General features: G+C 37.5%; 1 non-coding gene across 1 annotated transcript; it reads left to right on the top strand.

Moving 5' to 3' along the window:
• Positions 1-19,535: 19,535 nt before the first annotated feature.
• Positions 19,536-19,643, top strand: LOC130958737 (small nucleolar RNA R71). The gene has a single exon (XR_009077843.1). It is a non-coding gene; the product is annotated as a small nucleolar RNA R71 (small nucleolar RNA).
• Positions 19,644-23,528: the final 3,885 nt, after the last annotated feature.

Below are 23,528 nucleotides of genomic sequence, written 5' to 3'. Positions count from 1 at the left end.
TGTGTAAGCAGTGAGAGAATTTAAACAGATATGTGTAAGCAGTGAGAGAGAGAATTTAAACAGATATGTGTAAGCGGTGAGTGAGAATTTAAGCTGCAGGATGACAGTGCTGAAGACACATATATGTGTAAAGTATATGTAAAGTATTTTTATGTTCTGAAGATACATGTATGTATGTTCAAGATATGTGTAAGCGAGGGAGAATTTAAGTTGCAGGGATTACAGTACTGAAGACACATGTATGTGCAAAGTATTTTTATGTTCTAAAGATATGTGCAAGCGGTGAGTGAAAATTTAGAGATGACAGTGCTAAAGACACATGTATATGCAAGCTGTAAGTGAGAATTTAAGCTGGATGACACGCTAATTTGAATTGGATAAATGAGAATTTAAGCTGGATGACAAGCGGCGCTACAGGCATGATATGTGAATGATACGTGGTAAGTGACAAAAGCATGGGGCTACAGGCATGACACGTGGTGAGTGATAAAAGCATGGGAAAGCTGAGTCATGGGGAAGCTGACGTGGTAAGTGACAAAAGCATAGGGACTACAGGCATGACACGTGGTGAGTGACAAAAGCATGGGAAAGCTGAGTCATGGGGAAGCTGAGTCTCTGCTTTGTAACAGATCATGAGTCTCACAGACTAATATGTTTGGATTTAGATAAAAAAACCTTAGTCTTATTGTATTGCTGTTTGTAGCATAATTTAAGAGTGGATTGTAAGACTAAAACAAGGGGGCTGAATTGAATTCACCAAAATAAAAAAAAGAAGTTATATTTTTTATGAATTTAAACACCATTTCTTAAAAATTAATTGTCAATAGCAATCATTTTTATTTATTTGTAACATAGAGAGTACGGTACTCCCATTTATTTTGTGTGTGTTTGAATTCACGTTCGTCAAATTGTAGTTTGAATGAAAGTGATTTTGTAGAATTAATTTTGGATAGGAGTGAGTTTGTGCCAACATGATTTATGTTTGGTAATTTTAATTAAAATTGATTTTGATAAAATAAATATTGTTTGGATAATATTAGTTAAAATCACTTCTAGATAAATAATTAATTAATTACTAAAAAAATATAATATTAAATTATAATATTATTTTTTAAGTATATTTAATTTTTTTATATTTTTTAGTATTTTTATATAGTATTTTTTCCATAGTACTCTATTTTAGTATATTATAATTTTTTATTATTATAATAAAAATTAATATTTATTTATGATATTAAAAATAACATATAAAAATTGACAAATTTTTTTAAGTATCTTTTTATAATAAAAATTAATATTTATTTATTAAATTAAAAATAATAGATAAAATAACATATTTTAATATTCTTTTTAAGTACTTTTAATAATCATATTTTTATTATTATTTTAGATTCTAATTTTTTATTAGTTATATTTTTATTATTATTTATAATTAATTTTTTATTTAATTTATCATTTTTAATAGGAACAATAATATATATTATTAAAAATTAAAATAGTAAATAACGCACAAAAATTAGAATAATTGTTTTAATACTCTCAGTATTTTTTATTTAGAAAAAATGATAGAAAAAACAAATAATAACGAACAACAAACCTAAATGTACGTTGGGTAAACGCAGAAGCTATAATTTCTTACTTCTAGTAAACGAGCTTTTAGGATGCAAAATCACATTGGCGTTCAGGGAAGAAAAATTGCCAAACATCAAAGAATAGCGTTCAAAGCACTTAAACGCATTTTTATCCTCTCCAACGCGTTTCACAAAGACACCCTTTGTTATTCAATTTTTTCATCGTTATATTTATATTTTTTATTTTTTAAATTGTTAAGAATTTCAATTAATATGAATAAGTGAATGAAAATACAAATAAAAATAAGAAACATGAATACCAGAAAAAAAAAATAGAAATAAAAAAGTTATAAAAATAAATTAAAATAAAAATATGAAAACTGTGAAAATAAATTAAAATAAGATTATTTATTTTCATAGTCTTCATATTTTTATTTTTATTTATTTTGATAACTTTTTTATTTCTACTTTTTTTTGTGTGGCATTTATGTTTTTTATTTTTATTTGTATTTTCATTCACTTATTCATGTTAATTGAAATTATTAACAATTTAAAAAAAATAAAAATTATAAATACAATGATAAAGAAATTGAATAACAAAATAACTGGAAGTACCGTACTCTCTACATTACAAGTAAATAAAGGTGATTGCTATTGATAATTAATTTTTAAGAAATGGTGTTTAATTTCATAAAAAAAATTAACACTTAATTTTCAATCCAAAAGCTATATTATCACTATCTTTCATCTTACCAACAAATATGGTCACAACTTATAGTTATTAAATTACATATTTTTATAGTATTTTTTATGACATTTTTATTTAAGACTTTTCAGAAAAACAAAAAATTTTCTAACATGATAAGCATAACTCCTTTTTCTTTATTTTGATCAATCTAATGTAGGTTTTTTTTGGTCTTGTAATCCACTCTTAAATTATGTACTACAAATAGTATTTTAATAAGACTAAAGTTTTTTGGCTAAGTCCAAACATATTACTCTTTTAAATCCGAGTTACTCTTTTTTGAAATAACACATTACAGTTTTTGCAATAAATTCCAACCATAGTTACAAAAACACTACACACTTTAGTTACTGCAAGAATTAAACCAATATTATAATTATAAATAAGTGTGTACGACTGCTGCTCTATGGGATCCATGATCTGCTACAAAGCAGAAACTCAGTTTTTCCATACTTTCTCATTCACTGCGTATCATTTCTGCCGTCTGTACATGTGTTTTCAGCATTTAAAGAAAGGAGAAGCCTTCAGCATAGTAAAATCTCCCCTAACTATCAAGAGATCCAATTCACTCCAAGTCAAGATGCCATAGATATAGTGGTAGCGTGTGGGGATAAATTAGAAACAAAATATCACTCCCTCATTAGAGAAGTAACAAATTTAACTTTGATGTTTGATTTTTACAACAATGACTTAAGTGTTATATATAATAAGCGAGACCTCAATTGATCATTTTTTTTTGCCTGGCAGTGACTATTGAGAACTTGTTAATCTTTTGCCAACCAATGATGATTAGTTTATTAATTTATTTAAATAAGAGTTATAAATTTAAATTTTATTTTATATATGTATTAATTTATTAGACTAATAACAAATTTCTAACTAGAACCTCTTCAAAGAAAAGTTAATCATTTTCTAATGTATTAATTAAAATTAAGGATTAGTTTAGATTAACTCTTAAAAATTAATTTTGTTGGGAAACTAACTAGGAGGTAGCTAACTAAAGTCAACTAGTTGAAAAATAAGAGATCTATTACAAAAAAGAAAAAATAACTTCCCACTATTCTAATTTTTCGAATTTCAAAACTAAAAATACAAAAGATTGGTTTGAGTTGGCTTATGTTGTAGTTGGCTCTCTAGACGTTTTTTTTAAAATACTTTTCATATACTGACCCAAAATAAAGTCAATCCTAAAAAGGTTAGAAGTCCACCCAATAAAGGTGGCCTCATCTACTTCTACCCAACCTCATAGAGGTCGGGCATGACAACGGTAGTTCAACCTTATTAAGCTAAAAAAGTAACTAACTCCTAAGATATCTTTTACTTATTTAGAAGGGAGTAGGGAATAGTTATCCACCATCAAAGGTGGAACTACACTACAAGATGGTTATCTATTTTACTGTAAATATACTACAAACTCAGATATATTTAGAACCCAATCTACAAAAAAAATCTGCCTAAAATCTTTGCTAACTTAAATATCGGAGTCTCTTGCAGGTACCACCCCCACCTCTTCACAAAGAACTCGGACGGCGGCACCTCAGCTCCAATACAAGTCAGTCAGTGTCACAGAGGGAGTCTGGACCTCACGTTCAATCCTAAACACAATCCAGTTTTAGGTAACCCTCGGAACATTGGCGTCATTGCCAGTGACCTGGGAGCCTACACCTACGCATGGCGGACAATCATTTCAAGGACAGCCATACGGCATCTGAATTGGAATCGAAGCCTCACAACGATGATCGAGCACTTGTGCTACCTCCACCATAGGAAAGAACAAGTACCCCATCACAGGGAGGTACATCCGGAAATCTACCACCACGGTGGGTCCATTCAGAAATTCACCCACCTGACGATGAAAAACCTCCTCATCCCACAGAGATACTGGGACTCATACACAGGCATCACAGTCGATTAGAGCAACTCGAGCAAAAAGCTGAACGACAACGAGAAGCGGAAAAAGAATTGTGAAAAAAGGTACAGCAACAAAGAGAGATGGAGAAAAAGCTCTCAAGATTAGAAGCCGACCTTAGAAGTCGAAACAATCAGGCCAATCGAGAGGAAAGCCCTCTTGGATGAGAAGATCCTTCGTTGAGGAAATCATGTGAGCTAGAGTTCCCAAAAACTTTAAAAGTCCCGACATAGATCTTTACGACGAGAGACACCACCTTAGAAACTTTAAAAGTCGGATGTACCTGGCTAATGCATTTGATGCATCTCATCGTAAGGCCTTCCCGATAACACATACCAAAGCAACATGAAATGGTCTGATAACTTACTGCCTAGGTGAGTGACTTGCTTTGATGATTTGGCAAGAAAGTTTCTTACCCGATTTTCAGTTTAGAAGGATAAAGTCAAACATGTTCCAAGTCTCTTAAGGGTAAAACAAGTGGTCAGGAATAATTTCGAGATTATATGGAAAGATTCAACAAAGCTTGCTTCGAAATACAAAACTTACCTCTCGAAGTAGTGATAATAGAGTTGGTTAACGGCCTTAGAGAATTGCCCTTTTTTCAATCTATATCAAAGTGACACCCGACTTCTTTGTACGAAGTGCAAGAGTGGTAGAGAAGTATATCAATATGAAGAAAAAGGCCCGACTTAGAGATCCAGTCCCAAAGCCAACCCTTCCTTACCAAGCTCGGGATAAGGAAAATGAGCAAAGAAAAAAGAGGAGTACAATTCAGAGAAGCCTCGAATATAGCATAACTATACCCCACTCCGAGTTTCTCTTGTTGATATCTACAGGGAGATCTGTTATACTAAAAAGCTTCCATCTCCTCGTCCTATTAAACACAAACACGGCAGAAGTCGGATAGAATATTGCGAGTATCACAAACTATACGAGCATTCTACTAATAACTATTATGATCTGAAAAATGTTATAGAAAACTTGGTTAGAGAAAGTCGGGTAGAAAGGTTCCTCGCTGAAGGTCGGATGACCTAAGAAAGAGGAAGAGAGGAGATGAAGATGGAAGTTGGCGAGATCGGCCACCACAAACCTTTGATAAGCATATACACATGATAATAAAGGATTCGCAAGAGGAGGAGTTACTAAGTCTTCATGTAAAAGACATCTTAAGGAGGTATACCAAGTCGGGAAAGACAGTAGAGCTTCCGATCTGCCCACAATCTCAGTCACCAAAGAGGATGAACAAGGAGTGACACCTGATCATGACAACCCTGTGGTAATTACAATGATCTTTGCTAATGCGAATCTGCACATAACTTTGGTGGCCAAGAGAGTTCGACCGACATACTATTTAAGCCTGTGATGAGTCCATATTTGACGATATATTTTAGCTTGAATTGGATGGATTTTATCACATAAACTCACACTTATTCACCAAAATAGCATACTTTTGTGTTTGATCCCTAAATTGAACCTAAATGTGAAAACATGCATTTTTGTGCTTAAATTGAGCAATTTAATCTCACTTTATTCCATTTGATATGTTTGTTGAGTGATTTCAGGTCCTAGAGACAAGAATGGTTTGGTAGAAGTGGAAGAAAGCAAGCAAAAAGGGAGAAAACATGAAGAAAACAAAGGAGAAAAGCATCTCAACCTGTGGCCACGCACAGCATCTGTGCCGATGCACAGAATGGAAAATCAGGACCTGTGCCCATGCATAGCTTCTGTGCCCCTGCACAGGAGTCAAAAATAGCACCTGTGTCCACACACAGGCTATGCCCATGCTCAGAACAGAATGGAAATCAGCACCTGTGCCCACACACAACTTCTGTGCCCACGCACAGGTACCAACGTGTGCCACCATTAAAATTGCACGTGGACTCCCATTTTGGGGGCTTTTTGGCCTATTTTTTGAAGGCTTTGGAGCATATTTAAAGGGGAAAACAACTATATATCATACCATACACTACCATACTTCATACAACACATTTTAGGAGTAGATTTAGAGTAGTTTAGTTTTAGGTTTTCTCTCTTAGGGTTTTAATTAGGGTTTCAATTTAGCATTTTATACTTCAATTTTGTTCTTGGATTTCGCTATCTCATTGTAAGTATTTCTTTAATTCCTCTTTTATTACACTACTTGTTCTTCACTTTCTTCTACTTTAGTTTCCTTTGTCAATATTTACATAGCCTTGCAATTTTGGATTTCTAGTTGTTGAATTTGACGTTTGATACTTATTTTATGTTTGTTTGAGTTGCTTTTATTGATTTTGAGCATTTATGATTCATAGTTTTTATCATTTTCCCAATTTTGTCATATTTTATGTTTATGTCCATTATGTGTTTGATGAAATGCCAATTTTGATTATGGGGTAATTTTCACTCCTTGACTTGGGGAAAATGAGTTTATGGATTACTAGAACCATAATGTCCAATATTAGTGATAATTCTTGGGTTGTTAGTTGTTATTATTTCCGCAAACGCTAGTTTTTTACCAACTAGTTTGGTAAGTTAGTTAGGATTTGTGGATTAATAACAATTATGCTCACTTAACTTTTCCTTCGATGTTAACGGTTGACTTAGTGAGATTAATCCATCACAATTATCATAGTTGTGGTTATAACAAGGAAGGAATTTCATAACTCATCCCAAGTCAAGGTTTCATTTTTGTTTTAAATCACATTTTCACCACTTTATAGTCTTACTTGTTTATACTGCATACATAGTTCTTTTATTCCTTTATTAGTTCATTAATTGCAATTTTGTCTAGTTCTTTTATCTCTTTATTTGTTTGTCTACTTCTATCATTGAAAACCCCCTTGCTTTCTCACAACCAAAATTATATGCACTTGTCGGCACTAGTTCCTAGGGAGAACGACCCGGAAGTTGAAATACTCTCGGTATATATATTTGCTTTGATTAGTGACATCTTTAGAAATATAATTTGATTGATGATCAATGGTTGGGTTTGGACTATACTTGCAACGTCAATCCTATTTTTAGTGCGAAAATCCAAACCTGTGCTTTTGGCCATCGTCAAATTTTGGCACCGTTGCCGGGGAACTAGCGTCATGAGTGCTATGTTTTGGTTGTTGTTAATATGTGAATAGTGTGAATAGATACTTTTTGGTTTTTTGTTTGTTTTTGTTGGTAATTAGGATTTTGTTTATTTTGTTAATTGATGTCTTTAGTTTTTGTTTTCTATTTTCTCTATGAGTTATCACCCTCTTGGTTTGGAGTTTGGTTGTGATTATTTTCTAGGGTTTGATAACTTCAATTTTAGATTGCATCATGGGATTGGAGCATCACTTTTGGAAGGAGCAACCTCCTCTATTCTATAATGAGTCATACCCTTCCCAATGCACATACCCAACCCAAGGATATAATGGATTTCATCTTGATTATACACCTCCACCACCATATACCTATGATCATACCCCCAACATAATCCTCAACCACCACATTTTCAAACACCACACCACTACTACCAACAACCACATCCATACATACCACCTCCAGATGCTCATCAACATGAACTACCTCCTACATATACAACCTTCCTCCTAAATAATGAACCTCATTTTTCACCACAATGTGAAGCTTTTCCACCCTTGGCCCAAGAACCACAAGACATTCAAGCCTTTCTCCAAGAGCAAGAAAGATTCCGAAGGACACAAGGGCACTTCATGGCTACCATAGGCGAAGCGGTAAACCGCTTAATCCTTTTACACTCATCCGATCAAGGCATTCCTCTTGAGGAATGTATAGGATCAACTAAAGAATGTGGTAAAGAGGAGAGCATGGAGCCACAAGGGAAAGAAGAAGGGTTTTGCACCTGAAGTGCAACAAGAGGGAGAGAGTGAAGTATGTGAACCGGAGGAGAGAAAGGAGGAGTTGAGAGAGATTGATCAAGATGAGGATTCCATCATTGATGATTTTTGTCCTCCTTGATCAATCCCCTCAATGATCCTAATGAGCCTCCTCCCATTGAGTTTGAGAGAGACATGGAGGTAGACTTCTCGCAACCTCCATGTTATGATGTGAGTGATGGGGAAGAGGAGGAAGAGGAAGTTGGTGAGGAAGAGGTTGACAACCAAGAGCATATTGAGTGGGTGGCAATCTCACCTATGAGCTTCATTAGCCCCTATCAATATGCTATCTTGGAGACGGACTACCAACTCAAGGTCCTTCTTGGGTTGGTACATAGTGGAAAAATGGGGATTGGTTGTCAAAGGAGTCCAAGGTTCTTCAAGGAGACTAATTCAAGAATTGGAGCTTAAGCATAGTGTGAAGCACAATTGAGTGGTTTCCGGAGAACGTTCGGTTGTTTCAAGGGTCATTTGAAAGCTTGTCCATCCGGCTTGAAGCATAGAGATCAACAAGAAGGTGACCGGATGCCTATAATATGGGATCCCGAAGGAGCCTTGAAGTGCAAGCATGGATGAAGATTCAAGGAGGAGTGGAAACGCAAGCAACCCTAACACGAGTCTCCTCAACAAGTCCAACTTAAGGACTATAAACCAAAGTGCTAGGTGGGAGACACCCCACCATGGTAACATTGTTCCTATACTTTACTTGTTTTAATTTTAGTTTCTTGCAAATTTGCTTGTTTTGGTTAGCTTAGGTTAGTTTAATTTTTGAGTTGGGTAGGTTAAGTTTCATATGGATAATGATTTTATGGATTTTGAATGTTTGGGGTTGTAAAATGTGTTGAGATAAGGTGGAGACCCCTAGAATTTGAAGAAAACTTTTTGGAAAACAGAGCATCTGTGCGTGCGCACACACCTATGCGTGCGCACAAACCTCCTTGTTTCACGTCCTGTGCGTACCCTTCTTGCGCTCCTTGTGCGGCCGCACAGGCATGTGCGTCCGCACGCCAACCCGCATCCCCTCTGGTGGGAGTAATGGCACAGCTTGTGCGCGTGAACACCCTCACCCCTATTTGCTTCTGTGCGCGCGCACGGTATCGTGTGCGCGCGCACGGTATCGTGTGCGCGCGCACACATGATCCTCCTTAAAAAAAAGTGTTTTGTGTGTATGCACACTTCTTGTTTTTCTCTCTGTCCAGAGCGTTTGCACACTCTGTGTGGACGCACCCCTTCCCTTTTTCACTTAGTGTGCGTACGCACACATGCTTGTGCGTACGCACAAGTGCTGTTTTGGGCAAAATTTTTATTGCATTTTTCTTTGAGCCCTAACACACTTCCACCCCCTTTCACCTCTCTCTTCTCTTACTTTTCTTATGTTTCTCTACTTGTTTTACTTAGTTTTCATTGCATCTCATTTTTATTTTAGTAGTTATGTTATTTTTGGTTTACTTTCCTGTTAATTGAATAAGTTGCAAGTGTTGCTTTACATTGATTGGGTTGCTTTTTATTTGAATATCATCAATGCACTTATGCTTTGCCTCAATTTACTAGAACCTAGTGGGTTTGATAACTCATGTTTTGACTTTACCACTAGGATAAATTCTTATAAGTGCATATTGAATTATGGGAGTTGAGTTGAAATTACTTGTTCATCATGATTTTCCATATCAAATTCATCACATGTCCGGTACTTGTTCCTTGTTAATGCCTTGCATTTGTTTGAGTGATTCAACTTGGTTCTTATCAAGCTTGTCACTTTTTGTAACAAGTACCTTTACCATGTGACTTTTTCTTTATGTTTCATGATGAATAAGCGGTTTTCTTTTCATTAATGGATTAGTTGTTATTTATTATGCTATTTTATATCAATTTTGTGCTTTCACTTTCACAATTTCAATATCCAATACCTCAAACACTCAATTCACTTTTGTGGTTACCTAGGTTTGTTTGTGTCTTATCTCTTGTTATTCTTTAATTGCAACCTAGACCATCTAATTGAGAAACACATGCTATTACTTTTGATTGTGTGGATGCTATTTTAACCGGCCGTTGTGCATGTTCCAACCGCGCGCATAATTGGAATACACACATGGCTAATTTTTTTTTATCATACCACACCTCTATACAAACTTCCTCAATTAGATGCTTGTTAGTCTCCCCCTTTACCCTTTTGTGCTACTTGCCCTATGATTCCTAATTATACCTTATTCACTCTTTTTGAAGATGAGACATAACGGCAAGGAGTCGGGAGAGGAGGAGGACACCAAGGATGGAGATGCCGAGAATGCATTGAACTTGACAATTTCCATGCAACTCGAACCCCCGCATCCGCCAACTAAAGGTGGATCTCTTGAGAGACATTGCCCCAAGATTGTGTTCGTGCACGGAAGACCGTGCAACGCTTAAGTGTGGGGGGAGGATTCACCATTTTTGGGGCGTAAACTTTCTTTTCCCAAACACTTTGCACTTTCATTTTTTGTTTTCTTTTATTATGTTTCTTGTAGATATTTGTTAGTATTTTTTATTATTGCATCTTTACTCTAGTTAATATATATATTGCATTTTCTTGGTATATATAGTATAGATATTGGTTGTGATTGGATGTTGTGAATAACATGTGCCTAGTTTAATTTTGTCCTAATTGTTCATGTTAATTTTTGGTTCTTGAAGATTTGGAATAGAACTAGGAATTTTTGAAAAAATTTGCATCCATCACATCATACATATAGGAAATAATGTTGGTTGCAAACAACAAGAATTTTCCAAGAATTTTGTTTCAAGGGCATTCTATTGAATTGATTTGGAAAATTATTTTTAAAACTTTCTTGAATGACTTTTATGGAACATAGAAGAGAGATAGAACAAAGCAACCTTGTGAGTGTTGAGCCTTAATGAGTGATTACACATTATAACCACAAATTTTGTTCATTGTGTGCTATGCTCCTTCTATGATTGTAATCTTGGTTTTGCTTGATTCTTTATTTTTAATGTTTGATGTTTTGGATGCATTTAGCATGATTGAGGCCATTTTTGAATTAAACTCACTCACTCATATGGACCTACCCTCGCATCTACCTTTGTTAACCCATTTTGAGCTTTTAATCCCTTTGTTCTAATTGTTAGCACATCACAACCCTAAGCGAAGAACCATGAATTACCTTGAATCGTATCTTTGATTAGCTTAGGTTGAAGAGTGTGTTTTATTTAAGTGTGGGGGGAACTTTTGGGAAACATTGGTAGTGAATAAAAAAAGTTTGTATTGGGTATGCATTGAAAAAGAAAAAAACAATTTTTTTTTTGGGAAATGGATGCACATTTATGTATCAATTTGCTTTAACCATATGCATTTGTCCTAGAAAAAGAAAAAAATATGAAAAACGAAATGAAAAAAATAATAATAGTAATAAAATGGGACAAAAGTCATCCTAAAGAAAAAAATGATGAATAAGAAGTGCATATGTGGATTTGAATAATAAAGATGCATGAATGTGTATAAAAAGTGTGATTATGGGAAGTTAGGTTGCATATTCTGTTATTTGGTTGAGTTGGACACTTGAGCTAGTCAAAGATCCAATTCCTTAGTCCACTTAGCCATATTCATCCCACCTTAACTCTAACCCCATTACAACCCTCTAAAGACCTCATGATACTTGCACTCACGCATAACATATTTGTTGATTGTTAGATGAAAAGCAAAACCTTGAAAGCATGATTAGGAGGAGACTTGAGTGATTAGACCCTAAAACACCGAGCGTTGAGAGTGTATACACACCTAGTGAGGGTTCGATCACTCAACTCTATGTTTCCATACTTCTTATCATGTATTCTTTCAAGTTGCTTCATTTTGATGAGTAAATCAATCTTTAGATTTTGAGTGCATTGGATTATTTCCTCGCATAGCCCTATATGTCTATATACTTGCTTGGGAATTTGATTGTTTGTTTTCACCAATTCAATAGGATACTATAGTATATATAGTTATATATAATATATACATACTTGCATGCATAAAGATAGTTGCATTTAATAAGTTGTTTCCTTTTGATCATTCTCTTTGTTTGGTTTAGCATGAGGACATGCTATCATTTAAGTGTGGAGAAATTGATGAGTCCATATTTGACAATATATTTTAGCTTGAATTGGATGGATTTCATCACATAAACTCACACTTATTCACGAAAATAGCATACTTTTGTGTTTGATCCCTAAATTGAACCTAAATGTGAAAACATGCATTTTTGTGCTTAAATTGAGCAATTTAATTGCACTTTTATTCCATTTGATGCTGTGATATGTTTGTTGAGTGATTTCAGGTCCTAGAGACAAGAATGGTTTGGTAGAAGTGGAAGAAAGCAAGCAAAAAAGGAGAAAACATGAAGAAAACAAAGGAGAAAAGTATCTCAGCCTGTGCCCATGCACAACATCTGTGCCCACGCACAACATCTGTGCCCACACACAGAATGAAAAATCAGGACCTGTGCCTATGCACAAGGGTCAAAAACAGCACCGGTGCCTATGCACAGGGGTAAAAAATAGCACCTGTACCCACGCACAGGCTGTACCCATGCTCAGAACATAATGGAAATCAGCACCTGTGCCCACGCACAGGCTGTGCCCATGCACAGACCTATGCATACGCACAGTTACCAGTGCGTGCCTCCATTAAAATTGCACGTGGACTCGCATTTTGGGGCTTTTTGGCCCATTTTTTGAAGGCTTTGGAGCATATTTGAAGGGGGAAGCAACTATATATCTGGTGGACGAAATTGTGATTCCTTTGTTATTGTATTTTGTAAAATTCATTGCTTTTCATTCCCTGGCAATGGCGCCAAAAACATGATGCCAATACCATGGTTCATAACTCCGTTCAACTTAACCAGCAAGTGTACTGGGTCATCCAAGTAATACCTTACGTGAGTAAGGGTCGATCCCACAGAGATTGTTGGTATGAAGCAAGCTATGGTCACCTTGTAAATCTCAGTTAGGCAGATTAAATTGGTTTATGTATTTTCAAATAATTAATAATAAATAAAAAATAAAAAGGGATAGAAATACTTATGTAAATCAGTAGTGGGAATTTCAGATAGACGTGTGGAGATGCTAGAATCCTTTCGAATCTCTACTTTCTTATTGCTTTCATCCAATCCTTCTTACTCCTTTCCATGGCAAGCTGTATGTAGGGCATCACTATCATCAATGGCTACTTTCAATCCTCTCGGAAAAATGGTCCTATGCGCTGTCACTGCACGGCTAATCGTCTGGAGGCATCACCCTTGTTGATAGCTACATCCCATCCTCTCAGTGAAAATGGTCCAAATGCTCTGTCACAGCACGGCTAATCATCTGTCGGTTCTCAATCAGGTTGGAATAGAATCCATTGATTCTTTTGCGTTTGTCATCACGCCCAGCCTTCAGGAGTTTGAAGCTCGTCACAGTCATTCAATACCGGAATCCTACTCGGAATACCACAGACAAGGTTAGACTTTCCGGATTCCCGGGATCCTACTCGGAATACCACAGACAAGGTTAGACCTTCCGGATCCCCATGAATGCCGCCATCTATCTAGCTTATACCACAAAGATTCTGTTGGGGAATCTAAGAGATATGCGCTCGGCCTAAGGTAGAACGGAAGTGGTTGTCAGTCACGCGCGTTCATAGGTGAGAATGATGATGAGTGTCACGGATCATCACATTCATCAAAGTGTTGTGCAACGTATATCTTGGAATAAGAATAAAAGAGAATTGAATAGAAAGTAATAATAATTGTATTGAAACTTTGAGGTACAGCAGAGCTCTACACCTTTAATCTATGGTGTGCAGAAACTCCACCGTTGAAAATACATAAGTGAAAGGTTCAGGCATGGCCGAATGGCCAGCCCCCAAAACGTGATCACAGGATTCAAAATACAATCCAGGATGAGATTATGATAGTAAAAAGTTCTATTTATAATAAACTAGCTCCTAGGGTTTACATGAGTAAGTAATTGATGCATAAATCCACTTTCGGGACCCACTTGGTGTATGTTTGTGCTGAGCTTGATCTATCCACGAGCTGAGGCTTTTCTTGGAGTTGAACTCCAAGTTATAACGTGTTTTGGGCGTTCAACTCCGGATCATGATGTTTTTCTGGCGTTTAACTCCAGATAGCAGCATGTACTTGGCGTTCAACACCAAGTTACGTCGTTAATTCCCGAATAAAGTATAAACTATTATATATTGCTGGAAAGCTATGGATGTCTACTTTCCAACGCCGTTGAGAGCACGCCATTTGGAGTTCTGTAGCTCCAGAAAATCCATTTTGAGTGCAGGAGGTCAGATTCCAACAGCATCAGCAGTCCTTTTGTCAGCCTTTTTTAGAGTTTTGCTCAAGTCCCTCAATTTCAGCCAGAAATTACCTGAAATCACAGAAAAACACACAAACTCATAGTAAAGTCCAGAAATGTGAATTTATCATAAAAACTAATGAAAACATCAATAAAAGTAGCTTGAACTTACTAAAAACTACCTAAAAACAATGCCAAAAAGCGTATAAATTATCCGCTCATGACAACACCAAACTTAAATTGTTGCTTGTCCCTAAGCAACTGAAAATCAAATAGGATAAAAAGAAGAGAATATACTATAAATTCCAGAATATCAATGAATATTAATTATAATTAGATGAGCGGGACTTGTAGCTTTTTGCTTCTGAACAGTTTTGGCATCTCACTTTTTCCTTTGAAGTTCTGAATGATTGGCTTCTTTAGGAACTTAGAATTTTGGATAGTGTTATTGACTTTTCTAGTTAAGCATGTTGATTCTTGAACACAGCTACTTATGAGTCTTGGCCGTGGCCCTAAGCATTTTGTTTTCCAGTATTACCACCGGATACATAGATGCCACAGACATATAACTGGGTGAACCTTTTCAGATTGTGACTCAGCTTTGCTAGAGTCCCCAGTTAGTGGTGTCCAGAGCTCTTAAGCACACTCTTTTGCTTTGGATCACGACTTTAACCACTTAGTCTCAAGCTTTTCACTTGGGCCTTCATGACACAAGCACATGGTTAGGGACAGCTTGATTTAGCCGCTTAGGCCTGGATTTTATTTCCTTGGGCCCTCCTATCCATTGATGCTCAAAGCCTTGGATCCTTTTTACCCTTGCCTTTTGGTTTTAAGGGCTATTGGCTTTTTCTGCTTGCTTTTTCTTTTTCTTTCTTATTTTTTTTCGCCACTTTTTGTTTCGCAAGCTTTCTTTTTCACTGCTTTTTCTTGCTTCAAGAATCAATTTCATGATTTTTCAGATCATCAATAACATTTCTCTTTGTTCATCATTCTTTCAAGAGCCAACAGTTTTAACATTCATAAACAACAAGATCAAAAGACATATGCACTGTTCAAGCATTCATTCAGAAAACAAAAAGTATTGTCACCACATCAATATAATTAAACTAAATTCAAGGATAAATTCGAAATTCATGTACTTCTTGTTCTTTTGAATTAAAACATTTTTCATTTAAGAGAGGTGAAGGATTAAAAGATTTTATTCATAGCTTCAAGGCATGGTTACATACTAGTGATCATGAAGTAAAGACACAAAACATAGATAAACACAACATTAAAAACCGAAAACAGAAAGAAATAAAGAACAAGGAATGAATCCACCTTTAGTGGCGTCTTCTTCTTGAAGGACCAATGATGTTCTTAAGCTCTTCTATGTCCCTTCCTTGCCTTTGTTGCTCCTCCCTCATTGCTCTTTGATCTTCTCTTATTTTATGGAGAATGATGGAGTGCTCATGATGTTCCACCCTTAGTTGTTCAACATTGTGGCTCAAATCTTCTAAGGAAGTGTTGAGTTGTTCCCAATAGTTGTTGGGAGGAAAGTGCATCCCTTGAGGCATCTCAGGGATTTCTTGATGATGAGCTTCCTCATGCATCTCTTGAGAACCGTGAAGGGTCTCTCTTGCTTGCTCCATCCTCTTCTTGGTGATGGGCTTATCCTCTTCAATGGAGATGTCTCCTTCTATGATAACTCCAGCTGAGTAACATAGATGGCAAATAAGGTGAGGAAAAGCTAGCCGTGCCATGGGTGAGGGCTTGTCGGCTATTTTGTAGAATTCATTGGAGATGACCTCATGAACTTCTACTTCCTCTCCAATCATGATGCCATGAATCATGATGGCCCGATCCACAGTAACTTCAGATCGGTTGCTAGTGGGAATGATGGAGCGTTGAATGAACTCCAACCATCCTCTAGCCACAGGCTTGAGGTCCAGTATTCTTAGTTGGACTGGCTTGCCTTTGGAGTCTCTCTTCCATTGAGCTTCTTCCACACATATGTCCATAAGGACTTGGTCCAACCTTTGATTAAAGTTGACCCTCCTAGTGTAGGGGCGTTCATCTCCTTGAACTCCTCAATGTCTCTTTCTTGCCTTTGTTGCTCCTCTCTCATGATTATTTGATCTTCTCTAATTTTATGGAGGAGAATGGAATGTTCTTGGTGCTCCACCCTTAGTTGTCCCATGTTGGAACTCAATTCTCCAAGGGAGGTGTTGATTTGCTCCTAATAGTTTTGTGGAGAAAAGTGCATCCCTTGAGGCATCTCAGGGATTTGATGATGAGGAATTTTCTCATGCTCATGTCTATGAGTGGGATCTCCTGTTTGCATTGAGCTCCTTCCACACAGATATCCATGAGGACTTGGTCCAACCTTTGATTAAAGTTGACCTCTTTTGAGTTTGAAAGGGACCTCGGAGATCACCTTCTTCATGGCCACAACTTCATGGAAGTGGTTTTGATGCACCCTTGAGATGAATCTCTCCATCTCCCATGACTCGGAGGTGGAAGCTTTTGCCTTTCCTTTCCTCTTTCTAGAGGTTTATCCGGCCTTAGATGCCATAAATGGTTATGGAAAAACAAAAAGCAATGCTTTTACCACACCAAACTTAGTAGGTTTGCTCGTCCTCAAGCAAAAGAAGAAAGAAGAGAGTAGAAGAAGAAGAAATAGGGGAGATGGAGGTGGCTTTATTTTTCGGCCAAAGGGGAGAAGTAGTGTGTAGGTTGTGTGAAAATGAAGGAGTGAAGGAGGGTTTATATAGGGGTGTAGAGAGGGGAAGGTTCAGTCATGTATCGGTGGAATTGGGAGGGAAAGTGGTTTGAATTTGAATGGTGAGGTAGGTGGGGTTTTATGAAGGATGGATGTGAGTGGTGAAGAGAATGGTGGGATTTGATAGGTGAGGGATTTTTGGGGAAGAGGTGTTGAGGTGATTGGTGAATGGGTGAAGAAAAGAGAGAGTGGTGGGGTAGGTGAGGATCTTGTGGAGTCCACAGATCCTGAGGTGTCAAGGAAAATTTATCCCTGCACCAAGTGGCGAGCAAAAATGCTCTTTATGCCAATTCTGGCGTTAAACGCCGGGCTGGTGCCCATTTCTGGCGTTTAACGCCAGCTTCTTGCCCTTTCCTGGTGTTTAACGCCAGTCTGGTGCCCCTTTCTGGCGTTAAACGCCCAGAATAGTACCAGACTGGGCGTTGAACGCCCATTTGCTGTCTTCACTGGCGTTTAAACGCCAGCAAGTTTTCCTCCAGGGTGTGCTATTTTTCTTTCTATTTTTCATGCTGTTTTTGCTTTTTCAATTGATTTTGTGACTTCCCATGATCATCAACCTATAGAAAACATAAAATAACAAAGGAAAATAGATAAATATAACATTGGGTTGCCTCCCAACAAGCGCTTCTTTAATGTCAGTAGCTTGACAGTGGGCTCTTATGGAGCTTCACAGATACTCAAAGCCTTGTTAGAACCTCCCAACACCAAACTTAGAGTTTAAATGTGGGGGTTCAACACCAAACTTAGAAGTTGGTTGTGGCCTCCCAACACCAAACTTAGAGTTTGACTGTGGGGGCTCTGTTTGACTCTGTTTTGAGAGAAGCACTTCATGCTTCCTCTCCAATGTTACAGAGGGATATCCTTGAGCCTTAAACACAAAGGATTCTTCATTCACTTGAATGATCAATTCTCCTCTGTCAACATCAATCACAGCCTTTGCTGTGGCTAGGAAGGGTCTGCCAAGGATGATGGATTCATCCATGCACTTCCCAGTCTCTAGGACTATGAAACCAGCAGGGATGTAATGGTCTTCAATCTTTACCAGAACATCCTCTGCAAGTCCATAAGCTTGTTTTCTTGAATTGTCTGCCATCTCTAGTGAGATTCTTGCAGCTTGCATCTCAAAGATCCCTAGCTTCTCCATTACAGAGAGAGGTATAAGGTTTATGCTTGACCCTAGGTCACACAGGGCCTTCTCAAAGGTCATGGTGCCTATGGCATAAGGTATTGAGAACTTCCCAGGGTCCTGTCTCTTTTGAGGTAATCTCTGCCTAGTCAAGTCATCCAGTTCTTTGATGAGCAAAGGGGGTTCATCCTCCCAAGTCTCATTACCAAATAACTTGTCTTTTAGCTTCATGATTGCTCCAAGGTACTTAGCAACTTGCTCTTCAGTGACATATTCATCCTCTTCAGAGGAAGAATACTCATCAGAGCTCATGAATGGCAGAAGTAAATCCAATGGAATCTCTATGGTCTCAGTGTGAGCCTCAGATTCCCATGGTTCCTCATTAGGAAACTCATTGGAGGCCAGTGGACGTCCATTGAGGTCTTCCTCAGTGGCGATCACTGCCTCTTCCTCCTCTCCAAATTCGGCCATGTTGATGGCCTTACACTCTCCTTTTGGATTCTCTTTTGTATTGCTTGGAAGAGTACTAGGAGGGAGTTCAGTAACTTTTATACTTAGCTGACCCACTTGTGCCTCCAAGTTTCTAATGGAGGACCTTGTTTCTGTCATGAAACTTTGAGTGGTTTTGATTAGATCAGAGACCATGGTTGCTAAGTCAGAGTGGCTCTGCTTAGAATTCTATGTCTGTTGCTGAGAAGATGATGGAAAAGGCTTGCCATTGCTAAACATGTTTCTTCCACCATTATTGTTGTTGAAACCTTGTTGAGGTCTCTGTTGATCATTCCATGAGAGATTTAGATGATTTCTCCATGAAGGATTATAGGTGTTTCCATAGGGTTCTCCCATGTAATTCACCTCTTCCATTGAAGGGTTCTCGGGATCATAAGCTTCTTCTTCAGGTGAAGCGTCCTTAGTACTGCCTGGTGCAGCTTGCATTCCAGACAGACTTTGAGAAATCATATTGACTTGCTGAGTCAATATTTTGTTCTGGGCCAATATGGCATTCAGATTATCAATCTCAAGAACTCCTTTCTTCTGATTCGTCCCATTGTTCACAGGATTCCTTTCAGAAGTGTACATGAATTGGTTATTTGCAACCATTTCTATGAGTTCTTGAGCTTCTGCAGGTGTCTTCTTCAGATGAAGAGATCCTCCAGCAGAGCTATCCAATGACATCTTGGACAGTTCAGATAGACCATCATAGAATATACCTATGATGCTCCATTCAGAAAGCATGTCAGAAGGACACTTTCTGATCAATTGTTTGTATCTTTCCCAAGCTTCATAGAGGGATTCACCTTCCTTCTGTCTGAAGGTTTGGACTTCCACTCTAAGCTTACTCAATTTTTGAGGTGGAAAGAACTTTTCCAAGAAGGCATTGACTAGCTTTTCCCAAGAGTTCAGGCTTTCTTTAGGTTGTGAGTCCAACCATATCCTAGCTCTGTCTCTTACAGCAAAAGGGAATAGCATAAGTCTGTAGACCTCAGGGTCAACCCCATTGGTCTTGACAGTGTCACAGATTTACAAGAATTCAGCTAAAAACTGATGAGGATCTTCTAATGGAAGTCCATGAAACTTGCAATTCTGTTGCATTAGAGAAACTAATTGAGGTTTAAGCTCAAAGTTGTTTGCTCCAATGGCAGGGATAGAGATGCTTCTCCCATAGAAGTCGGGAGTAGGTGCAGTAAAGTCACCCAGCACCTTCCTTGCATTGTTGGCATTGTTATTGTTTTCGGCTGCCATGGGTTCTTCTTCTTTGAAGATTTCTGTTAGGTCCTCTACAGAGAGTTGTGCTTTAGCTTCTCTTAGCTTTCGCTTCAAGGTCCTTTCAGGTTCAGGGTCAGCCTCAACAAGAATGCTTTTGTCCTTGCTCCTGCTCATATGAAAGAGAAGAGAACAAGAAAATATGGAATCCTCTATGTCACAGTATAGAGATTCCTTGAAGTGTCAGAGGAAAAGAAAAATAGAAGGAGGAGGTAGAAGAATTCGAACTTATCAAGAGGGATAGAGTTCGAATTGTGCATTGAGGATGAGTGTTAGTCCATAAATAGAAAGATGTGAGAAGAGGGGAAGAAATTTTCGAAAATTAAAGTGAATTAATAAAGAAAATTTTGAAAAAAAAAAGTAATTAATTTTCGAAAACTAAGATTGGGAAAGAAATTAAGTGATTTTTAAAAAAGATTTTGAAATTAGAAATAAAAAAGATATGATTGAAAACTATTTTGAAAAAGATGTGATTAAAAAGATATGATTGAAAAGATATAGTTTTAAAAAGATATGATTGAGAAGATATGATTTGAAAAACAATTTAAAAAGATTTGATTTTGAAAATTAATGACTTGGCTAACAAGAAATTTAAAAGATATGATTCAGACATTAAACCTTTCTCAACAGAAAAGGCAACATAATTGAAATGTTGAATCAAATCATTAATTGTTAGCAAGTATTTTTGAAAATGGAAAGAAATTGATTTTGAAAATATATGATTGAAAAGATTTGATTTGAAAAAGATTTGATTTTGAAAAATTATAAAAACTTAAAAAAAATCTGAATTAAAAACAAAATCTTCCCTCTTGTGCCATCCTGGCGTTAAACGCCCAGAATGGTATACATTCTGGCGTTTAACGCCCAAAATGCTACCCTTTTGGGCGTTAAACGCCCAGCCAAGTACCCTGTCTGGCGTTTAAACACCAGTTTTCCTTCTTCACTGGGCGTTCAAAACGCCCAGCTTTTTCTGTGTAATTTCTCTGCTATATGTTCTGAATCTTCAATTCTCTGTATTATTGACTTGAAAAGACACAAATTAAAAAAAAATTGAATTTTTAATGATGAGGAATAATCAAAATGCAACTAAAATCAAATAAACAATGCATGCAAGACACCAAACTTAGAAGTTTGTATACTATTGACACTAACAAATTCAGAATGAATATGAGAAACAACAAAATACTCAAGACAAGAGAATTTAAAGATCAGAGCAAGGAAATCATCAAGAACAACTTGAAGATCAATGAAGACACATGAATGAATTCGAAAAATGCAAGAAGAATAGAAACATGCAATTAACACCAAACTTAAAATTAGACACTAGACTCAAACAAGAAACATAAAATTATTTTTGGTTTTTATGATTTTGTAATTTTTTTTGGATTTTTTGAAAATAAGAAGTAAAAAGCTTAAACATAAAATAAAATTACCTAATCTAAGCAACAAGATGAACCGTCAGTTGTCCAAACTCAAACAATCCCCGGCAACGGCGCCAAAAACTTGGTGCACGAAACTGTGATCATCAATGGCGCCATCAACATGGTACGCTCAATTGCAATCTCAACTCTTTATCACAACTTCGCACAACTAACCAGCAAGTGTACTGGGTCGTCCAAGTAATAAACCTTACGCGAGTAAGGGTCGATCCCACGGAGATTGTTGGTATGAAGCATGCTATGGCCACCTTGTAAATCTCAGTCAGGCAGACTCAAATGGTTATGGAGGATAACATAGAATATAAAATAAGGATAGAGATACTTATGTAATTCATTGGTGAGAATTTCAGATAAGCGTATGGAGATGCTTTGTCCCTTCCGTCTCTCTGCTTTCCTACTGTCTTCATCCAATCCTTCTTACTCCTTTCCATGGCAAGCTGTATGTTGGACATCACCGTTGTCAATGGCTACAGTCCCCTCCTCTCAGTGAAAATGTTCAACGCACTCTGTCACAGCACGGCTATTCAGCTGTCGGTTCTCGATCATGTCGGAATAGAATCCAGTGATTCTTTTGCGTCTGTCACTAACGTCCCACAATCACGAGTTTGAAGCTCGTCACAGTCATTCAATCCTTGAATCCTACTCAGAATACCACAGACAAGGTTTAGACCTTTCGGATTCTCTTGAATGCTGCCATCAATTCTAGCTTATACCACGAAGATTCTGATTAAGGAATCCAAGAGATAAACATTCCAGCCTTGTTTGCATGTAGAACGGAAGTGGTTGTCAAGCACGCGTTCATAAGTGAGAATGATGATGAGCGTCACATAATTATCACATTCATCATGTTCTTGGGTGCGAATGAATATCTTAGAACAAGAATAAGTTGAATTGAATAGAAGAACAATAGTAATTGCATTAATACTTGAGGTATAGCAGAGCTCCACACCTTAATCTATGGTGTGTAGAAACTCCACCGTTGAAAATACATAAGAACAAAGGTCTAGGCATGGCCATGAGGCCAGCTCCCAAAACATGATCTAAGATAGCATAAAACTCTCCAAGATGAGAATACAATAGTAAAAGGTCCTATTTGTAGAGAACTAGTAGCTTTGGGTTTACAAAGATGAGTAAATGACATAAAAATCCACTTCCGGGCCCACTTGGTGTGTGCTTGGGCTGAGCATTGAAGCTTTCATGTGTAGAGACATTTGTTGGAGTTAAACGCCAGCTTTTGTGCCAGTTTGGGCGTTTAACTCCCATTCTTGTGCCAGTTCCGGCGTTAAACGCCGGGCATTCTTGAGCTGATTTGGAACGCCGGTTTGGGCCATCAAATCTCGGGCAAAGTATGAACTATTATACATTGTTGGATAGCCCAGAATGTCTACTTTTCAACGCAGTTAAGAGCGCGCCAATTGGGCTTCTGTAGCTCCAGAAAATCCACTTCGAGTGCAGGGAGGTCAGAATCCAATAGCATCTGCAGTCCTTTTCAGCCTCTGAATCAGATTTTTGCTCAGGTCCCTCAATTTCAGCCAGAAAATACCTGAAATCACAGAAAAACACACAAACTCATAGTAAAATCCAGAAAAGTGAATTTTAAATAAAAACTAATAAAAATATAATAAAAACTAACTAAAACATACTAAAAACATACTAAAAACAATGCCAAAAAGCGTATAAATTATCCGCTCATCAGGCGACGAGGCTCGCGATAGCAACTGGGCGCAGTGGCAGGGATAGCTCCGCAACGGTCCTTCTCCTCCGGCGTGGCTCTCTCTCCTTCTCACGACAACGCCAGCGACATTGGCGGCGTGCAGACCGACGACGACTCCCCACGGACGGCGACTGGGTAGCACGACTCCTTCCCCCATCGCAGTCCTCTCCCTCGCCTCAGATCTGATCCACGACAACGCAGGGACGGCGGCGTGACTCCCTCTCCTCGCGGCTCTGGTTCGCTCTCCTCCTCCTTCAATGGCAACAAACGACAGGCATGAATGGCGAGCCCAAGGCCAGCGGTGGT

Source organism: Arachis stenosperma, chromosome 10 (assembly GCF_014773155.1).
Source record: "Arachis stenosperma cultivar V10309 chromosome 10, arast.V10309.gnm1.PFL2, whole genome shotgun sequence".
In the NCBI taxonomy this organism is placed as follows: Eukaryota; Viridiplantae; Streptophyta; class Magnoliopsida; order Fabales; family Fabaceae; genus Arachis; species Arachis stenosperma.
This window is presented reverse-complemented; position numbering and strand designations above follow the sequence as displayed.